This window comes from Eubalaena glacialis, chromosome 5, assembly GCF_028564815.1.
Source record: "Eubalaena glacialis isolate mEubGla1 chromosome 5, mEubGla1.1.hap2.+ XY, whole genome shotgun sequence".
NCBI classification, from domain to species: Eukaryota; Metazoa; Chordata; class Mammalia; order Artiodactyla; family Balaenidae; genus Eubalaena; species Eubalaena glacialis.
In genome coordinates this window covers 101,768,546-101,794,805 of record NC_083720.1, presented here as the reverse complement: position 1 = coordinate 101,794,805, position 26,260 = coordinate 101,768,546, and the positions used below count along the sequence as shown (strand labels likewise).

General features: G+C 36.8%; 1 long non-coding RNA gene across 2 annotated transcripts in view; it reads right to left on the bottom strand.

Moving 5' to 3' along the window:
* LOC133092270 (uncharacterized) overlaps window positions 1-26,260 on the bottom strand; it is a 350,888-nt gene that overhangs the window by 66,420 nt on the left and 258,208 nt on the right. The gene's annotated exons all lie outside the window — the stretch shown is intronic.

The window sequence follows — 26,260 nt, the reverse complement described above, 5'->3', positions numbered from 1 at the left end:
ACGACAGAATTCATTCAAATTCTTCATCTCCTCTCCCTATAAGAAACATTTGTCTTCCTCAGAAATCTCTACCATGAAACTATATACTGTGACAATTTTATTCAGGCACAGAACTTGGTCTCTATCTTTTCCAAATGATGAGGCATAGAGATAATACTATATTTCAACTTGACAATGTGTGTGTACTGTGTAACTTAATGAGCATCAGTAAGGAGAAATCTACAGAAATCTCTGTGAGGAGAGAGTATTAGGATATAATTACTTAACAAATCTAGCAACAAAATTCTTCTAAGTAACTATTATCTGCCCTATAGGTAGCTACTTACACATTCCTATTTCTTTCAAGCCATCAAAAACTAGGACCTGACATAGTATCTAGGACCCATCATAGATCCTAGTTTTCAGTCTTTGGGAAACTAGCACATAGCTCTTTCCCAGAAAGCAAAATAAAAGGGAAATAAACTATGTTAAGTTTCTTTTATGTACTGGGCTGCAGATTAAATACTTTTATGAATATTATATAAAGCTGTGATCACTATAAGAGTAGCCATCTCGAATGTTCCACTCAAGGCTGTGAGCCTAGTGGTGCCAAACACATAGTAGATGTCCAATAACAATCATAGCTACGATGCCTGGGTACTTACTATTCACTGTGCACCGTTCTAAGCGCTTCTCATATACTAATCATTTGACTCTCACAGCCATGCTATAGAGTAGGTATTATATCCATTTTATAGATGAGAAAACTGAGAGTAAGAGAGGTTAAGCAACTTGCCCAGAGTCACATAGGTAGCAGAGCTGGGATGCAAACCCGGCCCCCATGCTTCCTCACTACGTTAGACCTATCAGATGAACAAATCAACGTTGTTTCCTTTAGGAACTGGTGACTGTTTATATTGAGATAGTTCTGAGATGGATGCAAATGTACTTTTCCAAACCTATAGTGCTTGCTTTCTGTTGCACAGAAAAAGCAGTAAGTTTCCCCTCTTGCTTTGTAAATCCCAGGTAAAAGCTCTTTCTCCCACACTTCACCTCTTGTTCTTCACAGCTCAGTACTAATCATCAGCCCATAATGCAGTGCAGAATTGCCAACACCATCCCCATGATGTAGTTATTTCCAATTGGCACTTGGGAGCAGTGAGGATAGGAGGCATTACTCATAGCCAAGAGTACAGATGTTTCTAATTGCTTTCCATTACCAAGAATAACAGCTGTTTACATCTATCAGCAAATAATTCACAAGAGCTCCAGACTATTAAGATAACACACCCCACCTGGTCACCATCACAAGTTGTCAAGGCCAAGATAAAGGCTGCCAGAATCCCCTTCTGCATCTCTGTTCATCAAGTGACAGCATGTGTCACCTTCAGATATCCTTATGCTACCCCACAAGCTCTGGCTTCTTGGTGGCCTGACACATCAAATGGACATATGGATTCTTCATGGCTTTGCAGTAAATGTTTTATGGTTATCTTGCAGCCAAGGGCAGCTGACACCGAGGAGCAAGGGACTTGCAAATAACCTGATGAAAGAATTTTTGCACTCTTTTTCACAGAAGAGGAAGAAGTGTTCTGCTTAGAGGAGTTTCGCAGCTGCAATGTACTTAACTTCCTTTAACGCACCAACACGTTGCATTGGGTGATAGATTATGCAGTTCAGTAGCATCCCAGGGACCTGGCAACATGCTTGGATATAATCCCCCAAATGGACAGACAATGTTAACAGTTCAGTGAACTTTATGACACAGTTTTATCGGGCACAAAAGAATACAAACGTTACAACACATCATAGATATTTGGAGTTAAAAAGACCAATAGTACCTCCTTGCCAATGCAACATTGATCCCTACTGCATGGGTTTTTTTTTTTTTTCCAGCCTAAAGTGACTCGGGCAATTGGTCTCTACTATTTTTTCTTTCCTATGGAGACTACAGCAGGGTCTAATACAACTTTCTATGTTCTAGCTGCCTCTGAATTTATGTCTAAAATTGTCTTCCCACACATTCAAACATAGTTTTATTTAATCCATGGATTTTTTTAACCTACAAAAATAATAGAGTATCATCTATCTAAAACTACATGAGTATCTGCAAAACTATGTAAACTGAAACGTTTCCTTATCGTTGTGGTAGCTTGTCTCCAAAGCTAGCTATCAATTCCTCCCTTCCTTGTACTTGTATGTCATTTCCCCATCAGAAGGTGAAATCTCTGGAGTCCTTTGAAACTGGAGTGGTTTCTGATTTGCTTTGACCAATAGAACATGCCAGAAGTGATACTTTGCCAGTTCTGGGCCTCATTCTTAAGAAGACTGGCAGTTTCTGTTTCCCTCATCTTGAAACCCTTGCTCTGAGGGAAGTACCATGGAAGAATCCTTACTACCCCGAGACTTCCATGCTGTAAGGAAGCCCAAGGTAGCCATGTGGAGGGGTTGCATGGAGAGAAAATGATAACAGCCTCTCCCCAGATGTTCCAGACACCCCAGACCAGGTGCCAAATGTTCATTTGTGTGAACAAATGAACAACCTGGACAGGCCAGGATCCCAGCCATCCCAACCATCTCTAGCTGTTCAAGCCATCCTAGCTGAGTCTCTAAATACCATGGAGTGGAGAAAGACTGTCCCTGAATTACTGACCTACAGAATTGTAAGAATAATAAAATGTTTTTTTTTTTTTTAAATGTTAGGTAGCAGCTGGTAACTGGAAGTGGATCACAGCTCCCACTCCACTTTCCATGAATCTCTGATACTTCTTTAGCATCATTCCACAAGACTGCTGACACAACCCGCAAGAGAAGAACCCCAGTCTGAAATCATAATTCATACCCAATAAACATCACTGTAGTTTCTAATCAAAAGAAACATGAAGAAGAGAAGAAAGGTAAGTGCTCAAAATGCATCTTACTGCTTTTTTCATCTAGTCCATATCTCATTCCATGGTCAGTGAGGGCTTTATTCTACCATTTTGCCTAAAAAATAAGCGGTTATATAGTTTAGGTTTCTGTCACTGCATGGGATATTAATTCAAATCACTGTACCTAGTTTTTTGATCTAAATATATATCCAACAGAATGGATTGAATTAGAATAAAATCATCACTCCTTTCCAGGAAATGTGGTTCTTTTAGTAAAACTCTTACAAATTTTGAAAACTGTACAGATTCTCTTTTGAAAACATCAATTATAAGTCTGTAGTTGCTGCTGGGAAAAGAACTAGTTTTGAAGCCTTAAGTAGTGCTTGTACTACTTACAAAGATGTTGCTTTTACAACACAGACTTATGTATATAGCATATATAATACACATAAGTGTGTATACACACAAATATATATAAATTTTGGGGAGGAATAGTTATAATATACATTAACAAATGCGTGGCATTCTTCCAGTCACTTTACATCTGTTTAATGGTCATGAAAAAAGTACTGCATTAGAACACAGATACTCTGAATTTTCCAGCCTCCCTACCACATCCTCTACCTAATTCTCAGAAGGCTGGCATGACATTTTGAGTTTGCTTTCATTTCTAAAATGTATTATTCTAATATAGTCTTCCTGTATTTTCTTACCTTACTTATTGCTTACACTCTGAGATGCTCAAAGTAAAGATATTCAAGATGTACAATCACTTAAGTTTTCCTTTTAAAACTGCAAAATGGTCCCAATTATTTATATTGCAGTAAAACACAGAGCCTTCACTCACCAACATCCCAATCTTAAGAGTACGATGAAAAATTCTTCTCAAGGATAACCTTGGACAGGGTTGTAAAGCAGAGGAAGGTCAGCATCCTTGACCTTCATCATTCATTTTCTCATAACTTTTCCCTCAACCTCTCATTCACACTAAAGTGATCTGTAAAAGATCTAATGGAATCAGAGTTTTAATTTCTGACATGGACTTTGTAAATGTGCACTTTATAAATGCATGAAATGATACTATAAAAGTTATTGTTTATTCTATTGATACATGAGGACAGCTTTGAGTTTGTATCGCAGATTTTTTTTTAAAAAAAATTATTTTGAAATGCTTTTAGACTCCCTGAAAGTTTCAAAAACAATACAGAGAGTCCTTTGAACCTTTCACTCAGATTCACCAACGCTCCACAGATTCTGAAGTTTCCCTTTTCCATTGTCCATATTAAAACACCATAAGATAAGTACATTCTTAATAAACATGACAAAGTTGCTCTCACATTTGTCTTCAAGGGCTGCAGGAAGACAGCTAATTATTAATTAGATTTCAAGTTGGATGATTCTAATATAGTACTGGTGAACATACTTGTTTCCAGGCTGGCATGATATGGCATGCAAGTTGGCATGCAGTGTTATATGAACATATGGCAGGCAGAAGCTGCTGTTTTCTCCTAGGAAGCAGCAACGGAAACGTCAGCTCCCACAGTATTGAAGACACACACCCCAAAACGCCTCAGTGCTGTTGAGGGCTTAGTGCACATGCCATTTCCCAGTCACCGGGATGGGGACATATACCCTTCACGTGGTGTCATGCCAGCAACCAGAGGTACCGAAAGTCTGTTTCCCCCAGAAGAGAAGGATGCAGAACCAGAAATTCTCCCTGAAGCTGTTGTGTCAGAGTACAGCCCCAGGCTTTCTATTTGTAGTTATGCTATTTCATCATCAAGAAATTTCTACCTGGGAAAACCACAACCTTTCAAATAGTTTAGCCCTTTGCCTCCAAGCAAGGATGTGCTTACAGATAATGGGATCTGTAAGGATCTACCTCTTCATTATACAGTTGAAAAACCAGGAATATTCTATGACTTGTCCAAACATTAAGTATAGATGAACGTTTAAGGCTTTCAGCATTTTTGGAATTCCACTGCTAAAGCGGTTTATCCTTTATTATTAGTCTCTCCCCAAGTATAATGACCTTCACCCTCTGAAAATTCATCCAACTTTTACGTAAATCTCTCCCACTGAAATTCGTTTTCTTCATTCCGTTCTCTGTGGCAAGAAAGAACATTTAGTTGTAATAAACTTGCATTTTTTTGAAGTCTATTATTAGATTTTTCACAGCTTTCCCTTAGCCAAGATACATAAATAGTGTTTCTTCAGGAAGAAGGTTGTGATATAGGTCTATGTTTTGATTATTTATATCTACTCAAAGGATTCCTATTTGCTTAAATATATAAGCTTGCTAATATGTGGCCAAATTATTCCCATTCTAGCAATTCTACCATAAAATTTAACAAAACATGCTTTTTGTCTTTCAATGTGCTTTTTCTTTAAACAGTTTGAAATTCATTTGGTGGAATGTTATTCCAAAAGACTTTACTGGTTTAATAGAATAATTCTTCATTGAAAGACTGCAATCCTAATTACACTCTTAGTAAATATACACTTTCTTTCCTCTTGGTCCCTGCTTTCTGCTCCCAAAGGAAGTGGTGACTCAATAGAGGTAATAGAATGGGAAGGGAGGAATCCTCTGTGGTCTTCCTGCAGCCTGGAAATGAAAACTCCTTGCACTAGTTATTGGAAAAATTCCCCAGGTGCCTTCAACTGAAAGAAGATATTTTTAAAAATTCTCCCTTCTCCACACAAAAGGATTCTTGAGTGTTGGGAGTGTAAAACTGTCCGTTTCTCTGTGAACTCGGCGCACACCCAACTGCAAGACAGCACAGGATCTCAGGTGCCTGATCACTGCCACTGAGCACCTCAGTTTCTTTTGTTTCTCTTCAGGCAATCCTGTGAACATTTGGTTTTTATTGCTGCAGTTGTCATTATTCGATGTTTCCATGTGATCTGGTATTTTTCCAGGGGGCAGAGTCCCCATCAGGACACGTGCCAGGCAGAGCAGAACGCCATTATGTGGAGAACTGTGGCTGCTGAGAGCTGCCTCTATCGCAGGGGATTTCTCTCTGCGAGTGCCGATCGTAATGGACTCCTTCACTAAATGACTTTGGATGAGCAGGGCTGTGGCAGAGCCCCTGCAAGTCCCACACTCTGTTATAAAACTGAATGTCCGTGTAATGGACACTCAGGAGAAGTGGGGATGTGAGGGCAGGTGGGTGGGAGAGAGTCATGTCTAAAAGGCACAGACAACAACACTGGACACAGGGAGCAGAGGAATGTGAGCGTGTGGCCTAGTTTGCCCAACAGGCAAAAGGGCCAAGCGTGGACCCAACTAATTCCAAGGACTAAAGATAATGTTTAAAAGGATTTTGATCATAATAATCATAATTCTAGAGGGGAGAAACAAACAATTAACAAACAAACACAAAATGTTTTAATAGGTAGGTAAAAAGTGCTCTATAAAGAAAAACAAAGCAGGGTTAGGGGATAGAGAATGATGTAGGGGGATTAGTGTTGTTTTGCAAAACCTGGTCAGGAAATGCCCCTTGATAAGTTGAAATGAGCTGAAATCTGATGAGATGAGGGAGGAAGCCCTGCATATAACTGGAAGAAGCATTTCAGGCAGAAGTAACAGTAAATGCAAAGGCCCTGAGGTAGGCGTGAAATGGTTGTCAAGCAGGAAAGGGTTCAGTGTGTGCAGGAACAACAGCAAGACACCCCCTGTGGGTGGAAGGAAATAAGCTAGAGGGAGGGGAATGGGGTGAGTCTTAGTGGGAGCAGGGGGCCAGATCAGGTAGAGCCAGTGGTCCAGCTTAATAATTTGAAGTATTTTTCTGAGTGAAAGGGGTACCAGTGGAGGGTTTTGAGCAGAGGACTGGCTTATCTGACCTAGGTTTTAAAAGAAACCACTCTGTTGTCATGTGGTGAAAAGACTGTAAGGGAGCAAAAAATGGAAGCAAGAATACCAGTTTGGAGGTTATTGATGAAATCCAGAAGCGAAGTGATGGTGTGTTGGACTAGCAGAAGTGGGGGAAAATGGTCAGACTTGAAATATAAATTGAAGGTAAAGCCAACAGGGTTTGCTGATGAACTGGACACAGGGTTTAAGGAAAGGAGAGGAGTAAAGATGACCCCAGAGATTTTTAACTCAAGCAACTGGAAGTATGGGATTACTATTTATTGAGATGTGGAAGGCTGGGAGAGGAAAAGGTTTGGGGGAGAAAAGGAGCCTACTTTAGATATTTTAAGTTTGAAATGTCAATTAGATGTTCAGACAGAAGCTGAATAGGCAACTAGATATATGAATATGCAATTTGGGATTCAGAGAGGCTCTATCAATGGGATCCAGTAATGAGAAAGAAGCTGGGGCGGGGGTCTCATCAGGCTAGAGATGGTCAGCAAAGCCAAGGAGCTGGATGAGATCACCAAGAAAGTGAGTACAGATTAGAAAAAGTTCAAAGACTGAGTCCTGAAGCAACCTCGCATTTAGAGAAAGGTAAGAATGGTCCATCAAAGGAGATTGAAATAAGTGGCCAGTGAGGCAAGAAAAACAAGAAGAATGCTGCTCCGCTAAGCACAGAAAGAATTTCGAGGAGCACGAGGAGTAAATAATGGTGCCAAAAGCTGATGATAGATTAAGAAATACAAGAAACAGGAATGAAACATTGGATGCGGCCATGTGAAGATTACTGGTGAGCTTGACAAAGTCAGGTATTTTGGGGTGGTGTGGATAAGCCTCACTGAAATGGCATAAAGACAATAGGAAGAAAGTACGTGGTAGACGGTGAGAACAGACAAGTCTTTCAGGTAGTTTTGCTGTAAAAGGAGCAGAGAAACAGTGGGAGACGAAGGGGAACGGTAGGTTAAGGGAAGTTTACTTTAACATGGGAGCTGGTACAGCTTATTTGCATAATGATGGAAATGATACAGATTTAAAGATAAATTTTATGTCCTGAGAGGGAGCAATTGCCGGAGAGACATTCTCAAGGGAAACAGGATCAAATGCAGTGTTTCTCAATCTACCTGGTGATGAAAAACCATGTTTTCCCCTCAACCTGTCAAAGTCCAAAGCTTTTATAAAATACAATACAAAAATTATTAGAATCATGAAATAAGAAAACACAGTCACGTTACATACAACACCAATTTTTAAAATTCTGAGATTCAAAAGACATAAAATCAACTCTGTCAAATTGTTACAAAAGTTTCTATACATTTATCCTCTATTTCTGTACTTGTGTCATCACACATGGTTAACAGTTACCAGTCCATAACCAGCAGCAGCCCGTTGTGTGTACTTTAAATAGGGCTGATCTAGTGCACAGGACAACGTGTTGACTTAAATAAGAGAAGGGACAGTACATCCAAAGTGAAACGCTGGCAAGGCAGAGTCTATGGGCTCAGATGAGGTTAGAAGAGTAGACTTCTGGGAGGATGCGGAGGTTTTCTGTTGGTTTCTGGTTCGTCCATGAAGACAGAGAGAGGGTGAATATGGGGTATGGGGTGTTGGAGAATTGAAGAGAGAGAAGATTATAAAGTGCCTAGAAGAATGAGAGTATAACTTGGCTCAGGAAATCTAGTAGGAATCCCAAATAGCATTAAAGACTTACTTGAGATTTTGGGGTCATGAGTTTAAAGTTAGTCCAGTTGATATTGCTGTATATATATATATTTTTTTTTCAGCCACATATGTATGCCCTCTTGGGTGCAGGGGTAGAATAGGAGAATGGTTATATTTAACCATGGTCAGAGAGAGTGACCGAAAGAGAGAAGGCAAGGGAGGAAAAAGTGCTTTTCTGGTAACATCTCTCAGATAAATAAATAAATTCGTTCTCGTACAATCCTGCTGCCTCTACTCTTATAAAAACACTCACTGTTAAGCTTCATATTTTCTGTAATAATCCCCTAAATGATTTTTCTTTGCCACTGTATCCTGCATATTGTAATCACATTAATCTTGTTAAGACTCTACATTCATGATCTCATTCAGTTAGCCCAAGAACTCATGGTGCTTCCTTTTTGCTCTAGATACAAATTCTACCTGCCATTTAAGATCTCCTAGAGATTATACTTTCATCTTCTTGAGCACACATGGGGTCAATTCTTGAAGTCATTGCTCACGGTTAATCTCCCTGTCTCATATATGTACATACACACACATACACATGCACCAACATATGTATAGACCCCAGAGGAATGATTTTCCTGTTCTGCATGTCATCCATATCCTATACTTTCTTCAAGACTGTAGAAATAATTTTTCAATTTAATAAACTTTTATTGAATGGCTACCTGTCACTGCTCTACAAAAAAAGGGATAAAAATATCATGATTTTCCTTGCTCTCTTTTTGATCCAGACAAATTGCTCTTTCCCTTGTCTGAAAGTTTATAGTATTTATAGTTTATAACATGGATATATATATATTGTGACTATACCTTACGCATTCTCTAGCTGTTTTATTTATTTAAATCTTGTCATCCCTGTTACTGTGAAAGTTTCTAAAGGCTAGAGACAGTCTGGTGTTTCTTTTATATCCTTAGCATGGTGCTAGATATAGAATACTCATTTAATAAATACTTGGTAACTTTATAATCTTATTGGAAGCTTGGAATTGCATGTCTTTGAAATAGTGGGGTTCACAGAATGTCTAATAGTTATGCCCTTTAGAACACGTTTACTTTACCAGTTAGAGTGTATTTATTAACAGAAACTCAACTAACAATGACTTAAATACACATAGCTTGTTTTTTATTAAATAAAAGTTCATAATTAATACTTATAATTGGTTCATCTACTCAAGAACACAGACTCCACCATCATTTTGTCCTTGGTTTTCTCACTTCTTGGTAGCAAGCCTCATTTAAAGAAAGGATGCAGAACTGGAGAATATTTGCAAGAGACAGAGACTTCTCCCTATTGTTGAACAGCAGCAAAATGTTTCTCACAAGCTTCTCAAATTCCCCCTACATTTCACTAGCCATTATCCAGTCACATCGCCACCCACAGCTACAAATGAAACTAGAAAAGTGGCTATTTAGATTTCTTCAACCTCCATAGTAAGAGGTAGCACAGGGAATTAAGAATAATTATATTAACCAAATATTTGTTTGTTTATCACATTTGTCTAGCTCATTTCTTCCAAGCAAACTCATTCATTCTTTGTACAGCTCTCCAACTCTAAAACATCACACTATGCTATATTTCATACATGGAACTCCTTTTCTCCTCATGTTTAATAAGTTTATCCTCCCATGATTTTCAGCAGGGGTTCTGGTTCTTCTTCTTATCTGCTAACATAATTGGAAATTGTACTGCTGGTCACTTGATTTTCCAGTTTCAGGCACTCAAATATTATTAGGGTTGCTGAAAGCCTGGACATGAATCCATGACACTGCCATCTGTACCAACTTTCAATTCATATCGTTAGATTCAAAGATTTTGGGTTCATCTCAGATACCCACTTGTCTCTAACTTATTAATAGCTTTTTGCAAATAAAAAGAGAAGGTGGGGTGTCACCTGGAAACACCAGATTATAGATGAATAAGTGGGTATAGTATTTTTAAGCTATAGTATTTTTCAGAGCTATAGTATTTTTCAGAGCTTTTATGTGCTAATATCCCATCAGCTCTCCAAGAGGGGTATATAGCATGCAGTGTTTTTTAATAAGTTTAACATGATTTATTTGTTATTATTAACATTTAGTATGATTTATTTTTTCAGAGAGCATTGTTTAGAACCAATATTTGAAGGAAAAACCTTTCAGGATGCTGCTCTAGATATTTTTATACACTTGGATGCTATTCAAGAGCTAAGGACTCAGGACCTTAAGTGACTTAATATGACATAGAACACAATTATAATGCCTAGGTTCAACCCCTGTCCCCACATTTTCCCCAAAAGCCTATCTTCTTCAAAGTTGAACTTTAAAATCATTATCTATTCCCCAGCTGATCCATACACAAGTTTCTAGTAGAGAATATCAGCATCTTGTGCCCCTATCCTAGTCTATCCCTATCTCTTCTCCTACATCAGTGATACAAATTAATGTGAAAGTCATGACCATCTGAGCTTTTCCATTCCACTGACTCTTACATTCTTTTATGTATATAGTTACTTGGAAAGTATAGGGAATATAGTATAATACAACTTTCTAAAGATATACACTGTTTCCTAATGAAATAGTAGAATCATAGAAGGTGTTTCAGAGGTCATTTGGTCTCACATTCAGCCAAAACAACACCTGAAGCATCCAAGGCAGATGGCTGCCTGGCCCAAGGGTGTCCAGCCAGCTTGAATATAGAAGTCAAAATTTACCAGTGTCATCAACAAAAGGCTGTATTAAAAAAAGAAAGTAATAACTTGGTTATTTATTATGCCTTTGTTAGAGAAATCTTTGTTGGATTTCTTTGTTAGAGAACCTTCAAATGTCTCAGTGCCATTTTAGTTTATCACTTTTAAAAGATACATATTCAAATCAATATAGCCCTAAGGCCAAAGAGGATCCACCATTGGTTTTTATAACAGTACAGAAGTAATATTTAGAAAAGACTTAATAAAAATAATTTAAATGAGTGATTTGCTAGTTTTAAAGGTGCTCTCTAAAACACTGCATCTTTTTTTTTTAATCCCAATACTCCTAGCCAAGTAAAAAAAAAGCATTTTAGAAATGAAAAAACTAAATTTCAGTAAGTATACATAACTTCCCAAAAGTCAAAGAGATTAATAGGTACATCATCAGGATTTCAACTCCAGTTTTCTGGATGGAGTTGAGTTTCTCCTTCCCTCTTGGTAGAGGTTATTTTCAAGCCTTCTATGTTCAAGTGGCTTCTCTTCCTTAGTCTCAATCAATGTTCAGAAGAGATGAAAATCAGCTGGCTATAATCCTGAATATGCTTTCCTAGCCCAGAGGATGAATAGTAGGTGTAGTAGGTGTCTACACAGCCAAAACAGAAACTTTATGTATATTATAATCTAATGTCCAAATTCATCCTACTTTACCCTACAGGGATGGCCTAGTCATGTGTTAATCAAGTGTTCCTAGTTGGAATTTGGATATTCAGGAAGCTGATTTAAAACAGCTTTGTATTCTGGAGAAATGGCAACTATGATGGCAGCATAATTTTTGCATCTTACAAGATCTCCATATAAAAACATGGTAAAACAAAAACCACAGGACAGTTACAACAAAACTAAGCGTCAGGGCTTCCCTGGTGGCGCAGTGGTTGAGAATCTGCCTGCCAATGCAGGGGACACGGGTTTGAGCCCTGGTCTGGGAAGATCCCACATGCCGCAGAGCAACTAAGCCCGTGAGCCACAATTACTGAGCCTGCGCATCTGGAGCCTGTGCTCCGCAACAAGAGAGGCCGCGATAGTGAGAGGCCCGCACACCGCGATGAAGAGTGGCCCCCACTTGCCGCAACTAGAGAAAGCCCTGGCACAGAAATGAAGACCCAACACAGCCATAAATAAATGAATGAATGAATGAATGAATAAATAAATAAATAAATAAATAAATAAATAAAATTAAAAAAAAAACAAACAAAAAAAACCTAAGCATCACATTGTCCCAATTAACCTCAAAATAAAAGTGGATGAGGACAAACCACCAGCAGCACAATATTTGTGTTTTTCTGGAATCTGTGCAGAAGAAAGCAGAAGGAAATAATAGGATGCGTGATAGTCCTCAGATTACGATAACCCCAAAATACCAAACACATATTCACTGGAAAGTAAGATAAGCCACACTGACACAGCATCTAAAACTGTAAATGGATTTGACCAGTCCAATAGAGAGTGAATCTAATGAGCGTGCAGTAAGGTATAAAGAATCTTTTGCACTCTGGGCCCTATGAATTCTGAAAAATGACCCATTAGATCTCCCTTCTGGAAAAGTCCCCATACTGAGAAGAAACTTCTTGGAGTGTAATAAGCTTCATTCAGACAACCAAAATGACTAGAGAAACATCACCACCAAAGACTTGTGATGAGCATTAAATATACAGTTACTGGTAGAACTAAGATTAAATGAGAAGTAAGAGAGAATATATAATGTAATGGTTACATGTTCTGTCAATATAGTAATAGTACAACTATAAAACATGGGGCAAAAATGGGAGAGTATATGGAAAAGAAATTTAACTCAAATAATTACAGTGAGATAAAAGGGATAGTATTGTTTTCTGAGACGGCCATGTACATACTGCTGGAAGAGCAAATGGGTAATTTTTGGATATTCTAGCTCTATCTTCCTCTGAGAACTTGAGAATTAGGATTGGAAACAAGTGTCTCCTCATAAAATTATTCTACCTAATTTGTAAACACAAAATAGAATTAAAACTGTGCTACTAATATGATAGTCAATAGTCATATGTGTCTATAGAGCACATGAAATTTGGCTATTCCAAATTAAGATGTGCTGTAAATGTGAATACACAGCAGATTTCAAAATTTAGTACAAAAAGAGAATGTAAAGTATGTCATTAATAATTTTTATTTTGATTACATATTGAAATAAGTTTATATATTGTTTTAATTAAATATACACATTTATATATACACATATAGTATATTAAATCCATGCTCCAAGAAGAAGACATAGAGTAACTGAATGGATAAAAAAAAAAGATCAATATACATGCTGCCTACAAGAGACCTTCTTCATATCTAGAGACACATACAGACTGAAAGTGAAGGGATGGAAAAAGCTATTCCAAGCAACCAGAAATAAAAAGAAAGCTGGCATAGAAATCCTTATGTCAGACAAAATAGACATTAAAACAAAGACTGTAACAAGAGACAGAGAAGGACATTACATAATGACAAAGGGATCAATTCAAAATAAGATATAACAAGTGTAAGTATATATGCACCCAACATAGAAATACCAAAAACATAAAGAAAATATTGACAAACATAAAGGGAGAAATTGGCAGTAATATAATAATAGTAGGGGACTTTAACACTACACTTATATCAATGGGAAGATCATCCAGACAGAAAATCAGTAAGGAAACACAGGCCTTAAATAACACATTATGCCAGATTAAATTAATAGATACATACAGAACATTCCATCAAAAAATAGCAGAATGCACATTCTTTTCAATTGTAAATGTAAATTTCTCCAGGATAGACCACATGCTAGGCCAGAAAACAAGTCTCAATAAATTTAAGAACATTTAAATCTTATCAAGCATCTTTTCCGACAACAACACTATGAGACTAGAAATCAACTCCAAGGAGAAGACTGCAAAAAATACAAACAGGTGAACACTAAACAATATGCTACTACACAACCAATGGGTCACTGAAAAAATCAAAGAGAAAATTTTAAAAATACCCAGAGACAAAAGAAAATGGAAACAGAATGATCCAAAACCTATGGGATGCAACAAAAGTAGTTCTAAGAGGGAAGTTTATAACAATACAAGCCTACAGAAAGAAACAAGAAAAATCTCAAATCAACAACCTAACCTTACACCATTAGGAACCAGAAAAAGAAGAATAAACAAAACTGAAAGTGAGTAGAATGAAAAAAAAAATATATCAGAGCATAAATAAATAAAACAGAGACTCAAAAAAATAGAAGAGATCAATGAAACTAGAGCTGGTTCTTTGAAAAGATAAACAAAACTGATAAACCCTTAGCCAGACTCAACAAGAAAGAAAACGGGCCCAAATCAATAAAATCAAAATTGAAAGCAGAGAAGTTACAACCAATACCACAGAAATACAAAGGATCGTAAGATTACTATGAACAATTATATGGAAATAAGATGAACAACCTAAAAGAAATAAATTCTTAGAAACATACAATCTCCCAAGACTAAATCAGAAAGAAATAGAAAATGTGAACAGATGAATTGCCAGTAATGAAATTGAATCAGTAATTTAAAAACTCCCAACAGACAAAAGACCAGGACAAGATGGCTTCACGGGTGAATTCTACCAAACATTTAAAGAGGAGTCAACACCTATTCTTCTCAAACTATCCCAAGAAATTGAAGAGGACAGAATGCATTCGAACTCATTCTACAAGGCCATCATCACCCTGATATGAAAACCAGACAAAGATATCACAAAAAAAGAAAATTACAGGCCAATATATAATTGATGAACATAGGTGCAAAAATCCTCAACAAAATATAAATAAACCAAATTCAACAATACATTAAAAGGCTCATACACCATGATCAAATGGGGTTTATGCCAGAGATAAAAGGATTATTCAATATGCTCAAATCAGTCAATGTGCTACACCATATCAAAAAAATTGAAGAATAAAAATCATATGATCATCTCAATAGAAAAAGCTTTTGACAAAATTCAGCATCATTTATGATAAAAACACTCAACAGACCAAGATCATGTGACTTTTCTGTACTGTTAAACTTCTTTGTAATAAAATGAGAGGAGAAGAACATTCAAAAAAGCGAGTAGAGAGGGAACATACCTCAACTTAATAAAGGCCATATATGACAAACCCACAGCCAACACCATGCTCAATGGTGAAAAGCTGAAAGCATTTCTTCTAACATCAGGAACAAGACAAGGATGCCCACTCTCACTATTTTTATTCAACTTAAGTATTGGAAGTCCTAGTCACAGCAATCAGACAAAAAATAAAAAAGAAATAAAAGAAACTCAAATTGGAAAGGAAGAAGTAAAACTGTCACTGTTTGCAGATGACATAATACTATATATAGAAAATCCTAAAGATGCTACCAAAAAACTATTAGATCTAATAAATGAATTCAGTAAAATTGCAGGATACAAAATCAATATGCAAAAATCTAATGCATTTCTGTACACTAACAAGTATCTGTCAGAAAGAGAAATTAAGAAAACAGTTCCATTTATAACTGTATCAAAAGGAATAAAATACACAGGAATAAACCTAACCAAGGAGGTGAAACATTGTACTATAAAACTATAAGACAATGATGAAAGAAAATGAAAACAATACAAAAAAATGGAAAGAAATTTTGTGCTCATGGATTGGAAGAATTAATACTGTTAAAATGACCATACCACCCAAGGCAATGTACAGATTCAGTACAATTCATATCAAAATACCAAAGGCATTTTTCACAGAACTAGAACAAAGAATTCTAAAATTTGTATAGAAACACAAAGGACCCCGAATAGCCATATAATATTGAGAAAGAAGAACAAAACTGGAGGTATCATGCTCCCTAATTTCAAACTATACTACAAAGCTACAGTCATCAAAACAGTATGGTACTGGCACAAAAACAAAAACATAGATCAATGGAACAGAATAGAGAGCCCAGAAACAAAGCCATGCTATATAGTCAATTAATCTCTGACAAAAGAGGCAAGAATATACAATGGGGTAAAGACAGCATCTTCAATAAATGATGTTGGGAAAAACTGGACAGCTACACACAAAAGAATCAAACTGTACTACTTTATCACACTATATACAAAATAAACTGAAAATGTATTAATGACTTAAATGTAAGACCTGAAACCATAAAACTCCTAGAAGAAAACATAGGCAGTGTGCTCTTTTGACATCAGCCTTAGCAATAGTTCTTTTTGGATTTGTCTATTCAGACAAGGGAAGTAAAAGCAAAAATAAACAAACGAAACTACATCAAACTACAAAGCTTTTGCACAGTGAAGGAAACCATCAATAAAATGAAAAGGCAAACTGCTGAATAGGAGAAGCTATTAGCAAATGATATGACTGATAAGGGGTTGATATCCAAAATATACAAAGAACTTATACAACTCAACATCAAAAAAACAAATAACCAGATTAAAAACAGACAGAGGACCTAAATAGACATTTTTTCCAAAGAAGATATATAGATGATAAAAAGGCACATGAAAAGATGCTCAACATCACTAATCATCAGGGAAATGCAAATCAAAATCACAATGAGATATCACCTCACACCTGTCAGAATGTCTATAATCAAAAAGATAACAAATAACAAGTGTTGGCCAGGATGTGGAGAAAAGGGAATCCTGGAGCGCTGTTGGTGGGACTGTAAATTGTTGAAGCTACTATGGAAAATGGTATGGAGTTTCCTCAAAAAATTAAAAATAGAACTACCATATGATTCAGCAATTTCACTTCTGGAATTTACCCAAAGAAAACAAAAACAACAACTCAAAAAGATATATGCATACCAATATCCACTGCAGCATTATTTACAATAGACTAAAAAAGGGAAGTAACCTAAGTGTCCAACAATAGATGAATAGATGAAGAAGATATGGCATATGTACACAATGGAATATTAGCCATTCCCAAAACATGACATCTTGTTATTTGTGACAACATGGATGGATCTAGAGGGTATTATTCTAGGTGAAATAAGTCAGAGAAAGACAAAAACCATATGATCTCACTTATATGTGGAATCTAAAAAACAAAACAAATGAACAAACATAAACCAAACAGAATCAGAGTCATAGATACAGAGAACAAACAGGTGGTTGCCAGAAGGGTCATGGGGTATGTATGCATACATATTCAGCTTTAGTAAATAACTGCCAAATAGCTTTCCAAAATATCTGAAATTTATCCTCCCACCAGCAATGTATGAGGGTTCTAGTCACTCTCTATATCTTTACCTTTTTATTTTAGCCAAAATGATATTGTATTGTGAAGTTAATTTGCATTTCCTGATGGAAATCAATTTGAGCACCTTTTCATATGTTCATTGGCCTGTGGATATCCTCAGTTAGTGAAGTGCTTGTCAAAGTCTTTTCTCATTTTGTAATGGGTTATCTTCCTTTTTTCTATTAATTTTGAAGAGTCTTTTCCTTTGTTGGTTATAGGTTTTGAGATTATTTTATCTCATTCTGTGGCTTACATTTTCATTTCATTTCTTATATTTTGATGAACAGAAGTATGTACTTTAATATAGTCTTTGGTGCATTTTTTAAAAAAGCTTTTCTTAACTCAAGATCTTTATGGCCCTCCATTTATCTGACTTGCCTTTCTCACAAGTCATATGTGATAAAGGATACAGAAGTGATTTCCAAAGAGTTAAGCAGTTATCATTGGTTACTATAATTTACAATGACTATGCTAAATGAACTTCAGAGTCATATAGACCATAGTTAATATCTCACCTCTGCCACTTAGTATCTGAGTGAATTTAAGCAAGTGATTATTTCTCTGGTCCTCAGTTTCCTAATCAATGAAATAATAATAGTATCTAACTGATAGGGTTATTGTAAAGATTAAATTATACAGTACATATAAAGTACTTTACATGGCAGCTGGCTATGGTAAGCTAAAGTTCAGTTATTATTTTCTTATAACAATGGTAGAACTGTAGGTGAACAAGAGAAGATGGAGCCTAAAAGTCTTGATTCCCTGTAATAGTAAATTTCTTTAGGAAGAAAAAAACAATGAATTATTTTGTGTCCAGAATACTTTCATTTTTATTATTGATACTGATCCTTTTTTTCTTTTATATTCTCCATTGTTTTCCACTTGAATTAAAATAAAATTATTGACCAAAACATAAATCTAAAAATTCTGGAAATTTTTATATTTAGATGTTATAAAATAGAGTTTTTATACAAAACAATATTAAATTCAATCCCAACTTGGAAAAACATTACAGTTCAACCTAGCAGACTCTATCTTCTCTATGAAGTTGACTTATTCAAGTTGGTTCTTTTATTTTCTCTGCTGGGTCCCTAGAGCTGTGGTTTTGAAGTAAGACATATGTGGGTTTGATTTCCTGTTCCTCCACTCACACCTTAATTTCCTTATTTTAAAATGGGGTAATAACTCCTATCGCTCAGATTTATCATTTAAGAATTTGAGGTAAGATATATAAAGAAACTAATATGACACCTGACAAGAGTAAGTGTACAATAAGCAGTGACTATTAGTCTTGTGGACCCCAAACCATGAATCTCTCAAATTTCAAAGCAGTTTGAAATGCAGTATTCTATTTATATTTACTCCTGGTCAACAGTAATTTATTCTGAAAAATATTTTACATTAAATAAACTGCCAAACCTTATGATTTGGCAAAACCACATGGTTGAATTTAGAGTTCTGAAGTCAGACTTCTTAGGTTTGAAACTCAGCTCTGCCCTTTATTTGCTGTGTAAACTTCCTTAATTTCTCCATCTCTCAATTTACTCATGTGTAAAATGGTGACAATACCAACTTAAGAAATTAAATGAGTTAGTATTTGTAAAGCAATTAGTACAGTGCCTGTCATAAAATAATCTCTATATAAATGTTTGACTAATATAAGTAGAATATATGTCACTTGGAAATATATTTTATCAACTTGTTCCTTCTAAGAAAAAGGTCAAAGTCTTTTTAATATTCCTCTAAAGTCCCATTATCCTAAAATAGTGTTATGTATCTCACTCATAAATTAAACAAACATTTGTTGAATAGTTAATACATTTCAGGCCCTATGGTATCGCTCAAGGGAGCTAAGACATATAGACAAGTATTTACAAATATGATAATGGTGTACCTTGCTCTTTAGACCTTTTCATTTTAATTTTCACTCTTAGATGGTGCTAAGGATAACTTAGAATGAAAGTTTAACAACTACAAAAGAAAATCAATATATTTTTATTGACACCGAGGATGTAAAAGGAACTGAGGAAATAGTTGAAAGCATCCTTGATAGGTATGAAAATGTTTTGTTCCTCCTTATGGATTATGACAAGCTACAAAGGACCCTTTTGTGATGGACAGAAGATAGATAAACAGAAATACTTCCCTCTTGAAAGATGTCTGTACAATCTAAAACAATTAATCTTGCCAGAGTCAGTCAGCTCCGATGGTGCTGCCGGGCATGGGCCATTTGTCAAAGCCCACCAATCCATCACACAGGACGAGACACACAGTTTGGCAGGTCGGCCACTCCTGCCACATGCCTAGATGCCTGGGAATCTGTGTTAGGCAGAGCAAGCTATGGGAAGTTATTTATGTTTGCCTTAAAAGAGGGAATCTGGAGCTATTCATATTCAATGCTATTGATTCTAATGAAGATGTCAACAGAAAACTATCTCTTCTCCTGATACAAAGCTCATCTATTTTGACAAATAAAAGTCTGACAATGTGTCCTCCTCTCAAACTCAAAAGCCTACCCATGACAGATCATTCTTGTCAGCATATTTTCTAATATCTTTCAGTTTAAAAAAATAAATAAAACACTTATTAGAGTTGACATCTCCTATAACTACCGTCCCTATTTTTTTAAAGTATTTCTTCACTTCCCATTTCTTCTTGAATATTCTCTTGTGAGACTTTCATTCCTCCATTGGAATGACTTACGTTAAGGTCACCAACACCATATTTCTTGCCATGCCCAATAACCAAACTTTAGTTCTCCTTCCTCTCTCTGTCAAACACTTTCACTTCACTTCTAGAAAAGTAACCGGTTTTCCTCTTACTTCACTGTCCATTTCTTCTAAATCTCCTTTGCTGGTTTTTCTTCTTTTTCACTGCTAGACATTGGCGTGCTCTAGAACTCAGTCTACAATCTCTTCTCTGCTCTATACTTACTCCTTGGGTAATCTCATCCTGTCCAATGAAATACTATTAATACACAGCAGATTCTACAACTTGGTATCTCCATCCTGGATGTCTCCCAAACTCCATATTTTTATATTCACTGCCTATTTGATAACTCTGCTTGAATGTCTAAGAGACATCCAAACTAGAACTACTGGTTCTTCCACCAAAACATGATTATCTCTCAGTCTTCCCTAGCTCAGTAAATGTTATGTATCCTGCCACTCATGTCCAAAACCTTGCAGTCACATTGACTCCTCTCTTATCCTCACTACAGTCTCTATAGAGTCAACCAAAAGTCCTGTTGACTTTAACTTCAAAATATATCCCAATCGGACTACTTCTCACCACCTCTACTGTGACTGTCTTCTTCCCAGCTACCATCATCTCTCACTTCGACAACTTCAGGAGCCTCCTAACCGGTCTTCTTGCATTCTCTCTTGCCCTTCTTCAGTACATTCTTCATTCATATGTACCTTTAAAAAGTATATGTCACGTCTTTCCCCTGATAAACATATTTTAATGGTTCCCTATTGCACTCAAATCAGTTCTGAATCCTGCACCACGGGTCTTTGAGGCCTTGTGTGATCTGGCCCCTATGTATTTAATGTCTTCTCTTTCCACTTCTCTCACTCCTTTTCAGCCTCACTGGCCCCCTTTCTGATCCTCAAATGTTTTCCTGCCCTACATTGTTGTATTTGTTGCCTTTTCCTCAGACGCACTTCCCTCACACCTGCAACATGAATTTCTTCTCCTCTCTTTACTTAGTTATCTGATCAAATTTCACTTTTTAGAGAGGCCTTTCTTAATCAATTTCCTTCCTTCCATCATTCCCTATGTCATTATTGTCATTTTTTATGTAGCATTTACCTATAATTTATATCACATTTCTATATTTATCTGTTTATTATCTATCTCCTCAAATGTATGCCCCATGAAGACAAGTATTCAATCTCTTTTGTTCACCTTTATTTCCCTAGTTCTAAAAGAATGGTGCATTTTAGGGGCTCAATGAATAGTATTGAATAAGTGGATATTTAAAATTAAAGCATTGGGATAAACAATCTAGTAAGGTCCCTTCTTATTCTCAGATCCTTTGGTTCCAAGTCATTAAGTGTTGTCTGCTATAAGAACTACTATTGTGCTTCAATTTCCTATGAAGTGGATGTTTGGGAGAATATGGTAAATGAAATAGGAATTGGGGTAGATAAGCTTGTGAGGAAGCCATACCAGAGAAAACTGGAATGAAAAATTGGCGGAGGAGGGGGTGGTGGGGGGAGGTTATGAAATTCCCCAAAATTCAGTGGTGACAAAAAAATCTGGAAAAAAGGTAGATTTCCAAGTGAACAATCAAATGTTTATGATACAGATCTAGTAATGATCTTCCCTGTGTATGTCTTCCTAAGCCAGACAAACCACCACTCTCTCCTGGACCTATTAAGATGATCTATCGAAACACCTATGGATAGCTGCAATAATCAATCCAAATATCCCCAGCCCTAAACTTTTTCACGATCTGTTTTTCACTGCTTTCTAAACCATACTCACCTCTGAACTCCTGGCTTTAGTATCAGGGCCTCAAATTTTACCTCTGCAGCAGCACAGTTGGTGTTTGAACCTTCTCATACCCCTGACTTGGCTGTGACTCCAGATCTCTGGAGCCCATGACCTTCTGTGGGGGTCTTCTTGGCTTACCTCTGCCTCTAGAAACCAAAACTGGGCCCCAGTCACTCAGGCAGCACCAACTGGGCCAGCCCTTATTATCTTGAGAGTAGGTGATTCTGACAAATTAGGGGGAAAAAAACCCCCAAATTTCTAGATCAAAGGAATTTGAATTCTAAGTGAATCTCTGTAATAAATTTATAAGCCAATGATTAGTGGGTTTAGTCACATTCAAGGTCTTTTTGCATTCTTTAGACAAGTATACTAATTTATTAAATGAAAGTTTGCATGGTAAGTGCACAGCTCACTATTCAGCACATGCTGTGATTATTAGTACACTGTTGTAAACTGCCTCAGGAAGAGACATAAGCAAGTTCAATTGATGAACTTATTCACATTTTTCAAAGTATGTTAATTAAGTCGGTTTTAAAGATTTAATTGCTACTTACTTTTCATAAATGGACTGCTCTTTCTTTTTTCCTGAAGATATCACTAAATTTTTTTTTTACATGTCCATTTAGCTTAAATCCTTAATTGTATTATTTATTTATTTATTTATTTATTTATTTTTGGCTGCTTTGGGTCTTCGTTGCTGAGCATGGGTTTTCTCTAGTTGCGACAAGTGGGGGCTACTCTTTGTTGCAGTGCACGGGCTTCTCATTGCGGTGACTTCTCTTGTTGCAGAGCATGGGCTCTAGGCATGTGGGCTTCATTAGTTGTGGCATGCAGCCTCAGTAGTTTTGGCTCACGGGCTCTAGAGCGCAGGCTCAGTAGTTGTGGCGCATGGGCTTAGTTGCTCCGAGGCATGTGGGATCTTCCCAGACCAGGGCTCAAACCCGTGTCCCCTGCATTGGCAGGCAGATTCTTAACCACTGTGCCAACAGGGAAGCCCCTTAATTGTATTTTAAAAGATTCTTTTAAATTCATATTTGAAGTATTTCTATTTAAAAAACTGCTTAAATTATCTTTTTAAAGAGCAAACAATAGAATGTTTAAATGGAAGAGTAAAATTATTAATTAAAATTTTTTGTCTTGGAAACATATCATAGTGATAGGAACATTAACAACTATCACAATTTCAGTGCACCAAATAATATTTTACTAAGAAGCAGATAATGGAGAAATACTAAGTGAAAGAGATAATAGACAAAGTGTTAAATGAAAAGTTGGGCAATATATCTGCCATTCATTCAACAGACATATACTGATGTCTTATGGTTTAGTACTATTGGAAGTAGCCTAATGAAGCAGGACTGGTGGGATTTCAGTGAACTTGCCTCAAAGAGAAGACAATAAGCATACAAGAAATGCCATGCTGAATAAGACAGAAAAGACAGTTGCCCTCATGGAGCTTATAGTTTAGTCGTGAGGGGAAGGGTGGGGAACATGCAATTAAAAAAAAAAAGAACAAGATAGTTTGAAAGATTAAGTTACTTCCCAATTACCCATCTTTCAAACATTATTGATGTAAGTGTGTCTGAAGGGGGAGGGACATGAACCATATATTTTCTGTTTTAGTTTCCCCTGACAATTTTGTCATGATCTTTTAAAGATAATGGTAAAGGGAACACCATCTCCATGATTTCTTCATCTTCTTTGAAGCTTCCTAGGCATGAATAACCATCAAGGCAGCCCTTTTCCAACTAAGACCATGATATGACAGTGGAGGGGTCCTGCAGTCTTCAGAATCTGAGAATATCTTTCATGGTGGGTTGTGCTCCTTTCAATCACTTGTACATCAGAAAGAGGCCTGCATTAATCTCAGACCACTGCCCAGAGATTTCCAACTTGATCAAATTCCATAAAATGACTTGGGTAACCAACCTAAAAAACATTTGACCCCTGAAGTTCATGACTAGAGGAAATCCCATCATTAAGTAGGTCTAGTAAGCAGTAGGATTCCTTAAACTATCCAAAGCCTAATTCTTATCTATAATTAAAATGGCTAAAGGGAATTTTAACCTCCTCTCTTACCTAAAAACCATCTCACAGGTCAGTGGTAACCCATCCTGGTGGCTCCTATAATGTGAATACTTTAACTACCATGTGGTCTATAGTTCTACTGTATCCCTGACATATGGTTCATATTCAAGGGTAAGAATTTAATCCCAAATTGAATAATATGCACTAAGATATCTGGAATAAAATCTCCTAGACATACAAAATTTCTTCCAAATCTTACAGATAGGTAGTGTATCGGTCATGACAGAATGATGAGACACAAAGTAATTTCAACAGGGACAGTTTAATATAAGGATTATAAACATAATTAAGTACAATGGGATAAAAATGCTAGAAAATACTCTGGGGCTGAGGGAGAATACTCAATGTAGGACCAAATTTAGAAGAGGATCCTCTAAATCTGAGTTCAGACCTCATCAGAGAAGGTATTGTTGGAAACCATTGTATCCCAGAGAAGTTCACGGAGTTTTCCCAGGTCAGATGGATCCATGATTGCTAGATAATCAGGAAACACCCCTCTAGGTTTCAAGTGAGCTGAAGTTGGCAGACAAGTAACTGCAGACAGAACTGTCAAGCCAGAAATACCTTCCCGAATACAGGTGGGCTGAGACTGGCAGGCAGGGAACTATGGTTGGAACTAACAAGCAGGAAATGCCACTCCAAGGTGCGGGTGAACCACTGTTGTGAAATATGACTGCTGGAGTGTTTACAAAACTCACTGCACTCTACCCTTGTGAGTGCCTATGTAACTTGCCAAGAAGCCATCCACAAGACTGCCATTGAAGCTCAACGGGAATGAGTACCACTAGATGTCTCCCACATGTGCCACCGGCAGCCAGGCATTACGAGCAAGAAGCATCTGGAGGACGTTAGAACCAGGGAGCGAAGCCCCCTTCTTCCTGCAATGTTCCTCCAGTGCTCTCTACTGACAAATTTTAATATTATATCTGCTGCAAAAGACAAATGCTTATAGGCTCCATCTCCATTTTGCAAAGCAGGCAATGAAGGGCAGATTTGGAGCTGAGAAGCAAAAACTGATCATTGTCACAGACCATCAGACCACCTCTTTGGCTACTCAGTCTCCATATGCACCCTTCTAACACATTTGAACTTCCATACAACAATAATACAACTCTATATTTTCACCTAACAAGATTCAACTATCCTACTTACAAGTGATGAATTTTTACACTTTCTCCAAAACGAGGAGAGGCATACTCCTAACAGTCATTGTATCCATTGCTGGACTTATCAATTATTCCTCAAGTTCTGTCATAATTCCACTAAATATGCTGTTACTTAAAGACTAAATTATAATCTCCACTGACTATTATATAAAATTGAATGGAAAGAAGAGAGAAGGAAATGGTCGGTATATAAAAATATTACAAGCAAAGAAAATATATAAAGATACTGTGGTCCTTGTTTCTGCAACTGGCCATTAGACTATAGCTGATATCGGATGATTTCTTTCACTATCCATTCCATATTTGCATATCTGCCTTGCCCTTAGCCAGAACCTCTGCTCGTTACAGTTCTTTACCTGGTAGAGTAATCCAGACTTCTATTCCCAAAGAGTCTGAGTCCTCAATCATCCTGCTTTTTTGTGGTTGCTGTAGTTTCCCACTGAATTTTACTATTGAACATGAAAGTATTAAGAGACACTCCAGAAATCCACTGAATTTCAAACACTGTCCTCTTTACCCTCATTATGTAGCAGCAACCAAATTTCCCCTTGATACTTGGAATCAATCACCCCAACCAGAAAAGTAACACCCATTTTTCTTTTGACCTATTTTTTTCAGTAGATTAAGAATCCCCAAATAATCAAGTGGCAGTCTCATTTTCCAATTCAGGGGAATCATTATTATACCTCCAAATGGAAGCATTCCCCACCCCTCACCCCTAAACCTCAACCCCTTTGGTGATTAAGATCTACAAAGAAGCATAGCTCAAAGTTTCAGGGACGGGAAGCAAAACTTCTGTGAGTAGGTTATTATGTGTTATTTTGAGAAGAGCACTGCAAATCTATCCCTTGTTTCCCAGACCCATGTATTCTGGCTATAGAAAAGACAGCCTCATATAATGGTCTCTGAATGCATATACTGCATCATGTAAAACAGAACCCCATCCTTTCAGGATATAGTCTCCCAACTCACACCATAACTGACTGGTCTAGTAAGCCATTTCACCTTTCAATTAGGCCAGCCACTTCTGAGTGATGTCAGTTCTGGAAAGGTCAGTTAATTCCATTAGCATGAGCCCATCATTACATTTCTTTTGCTTTCAA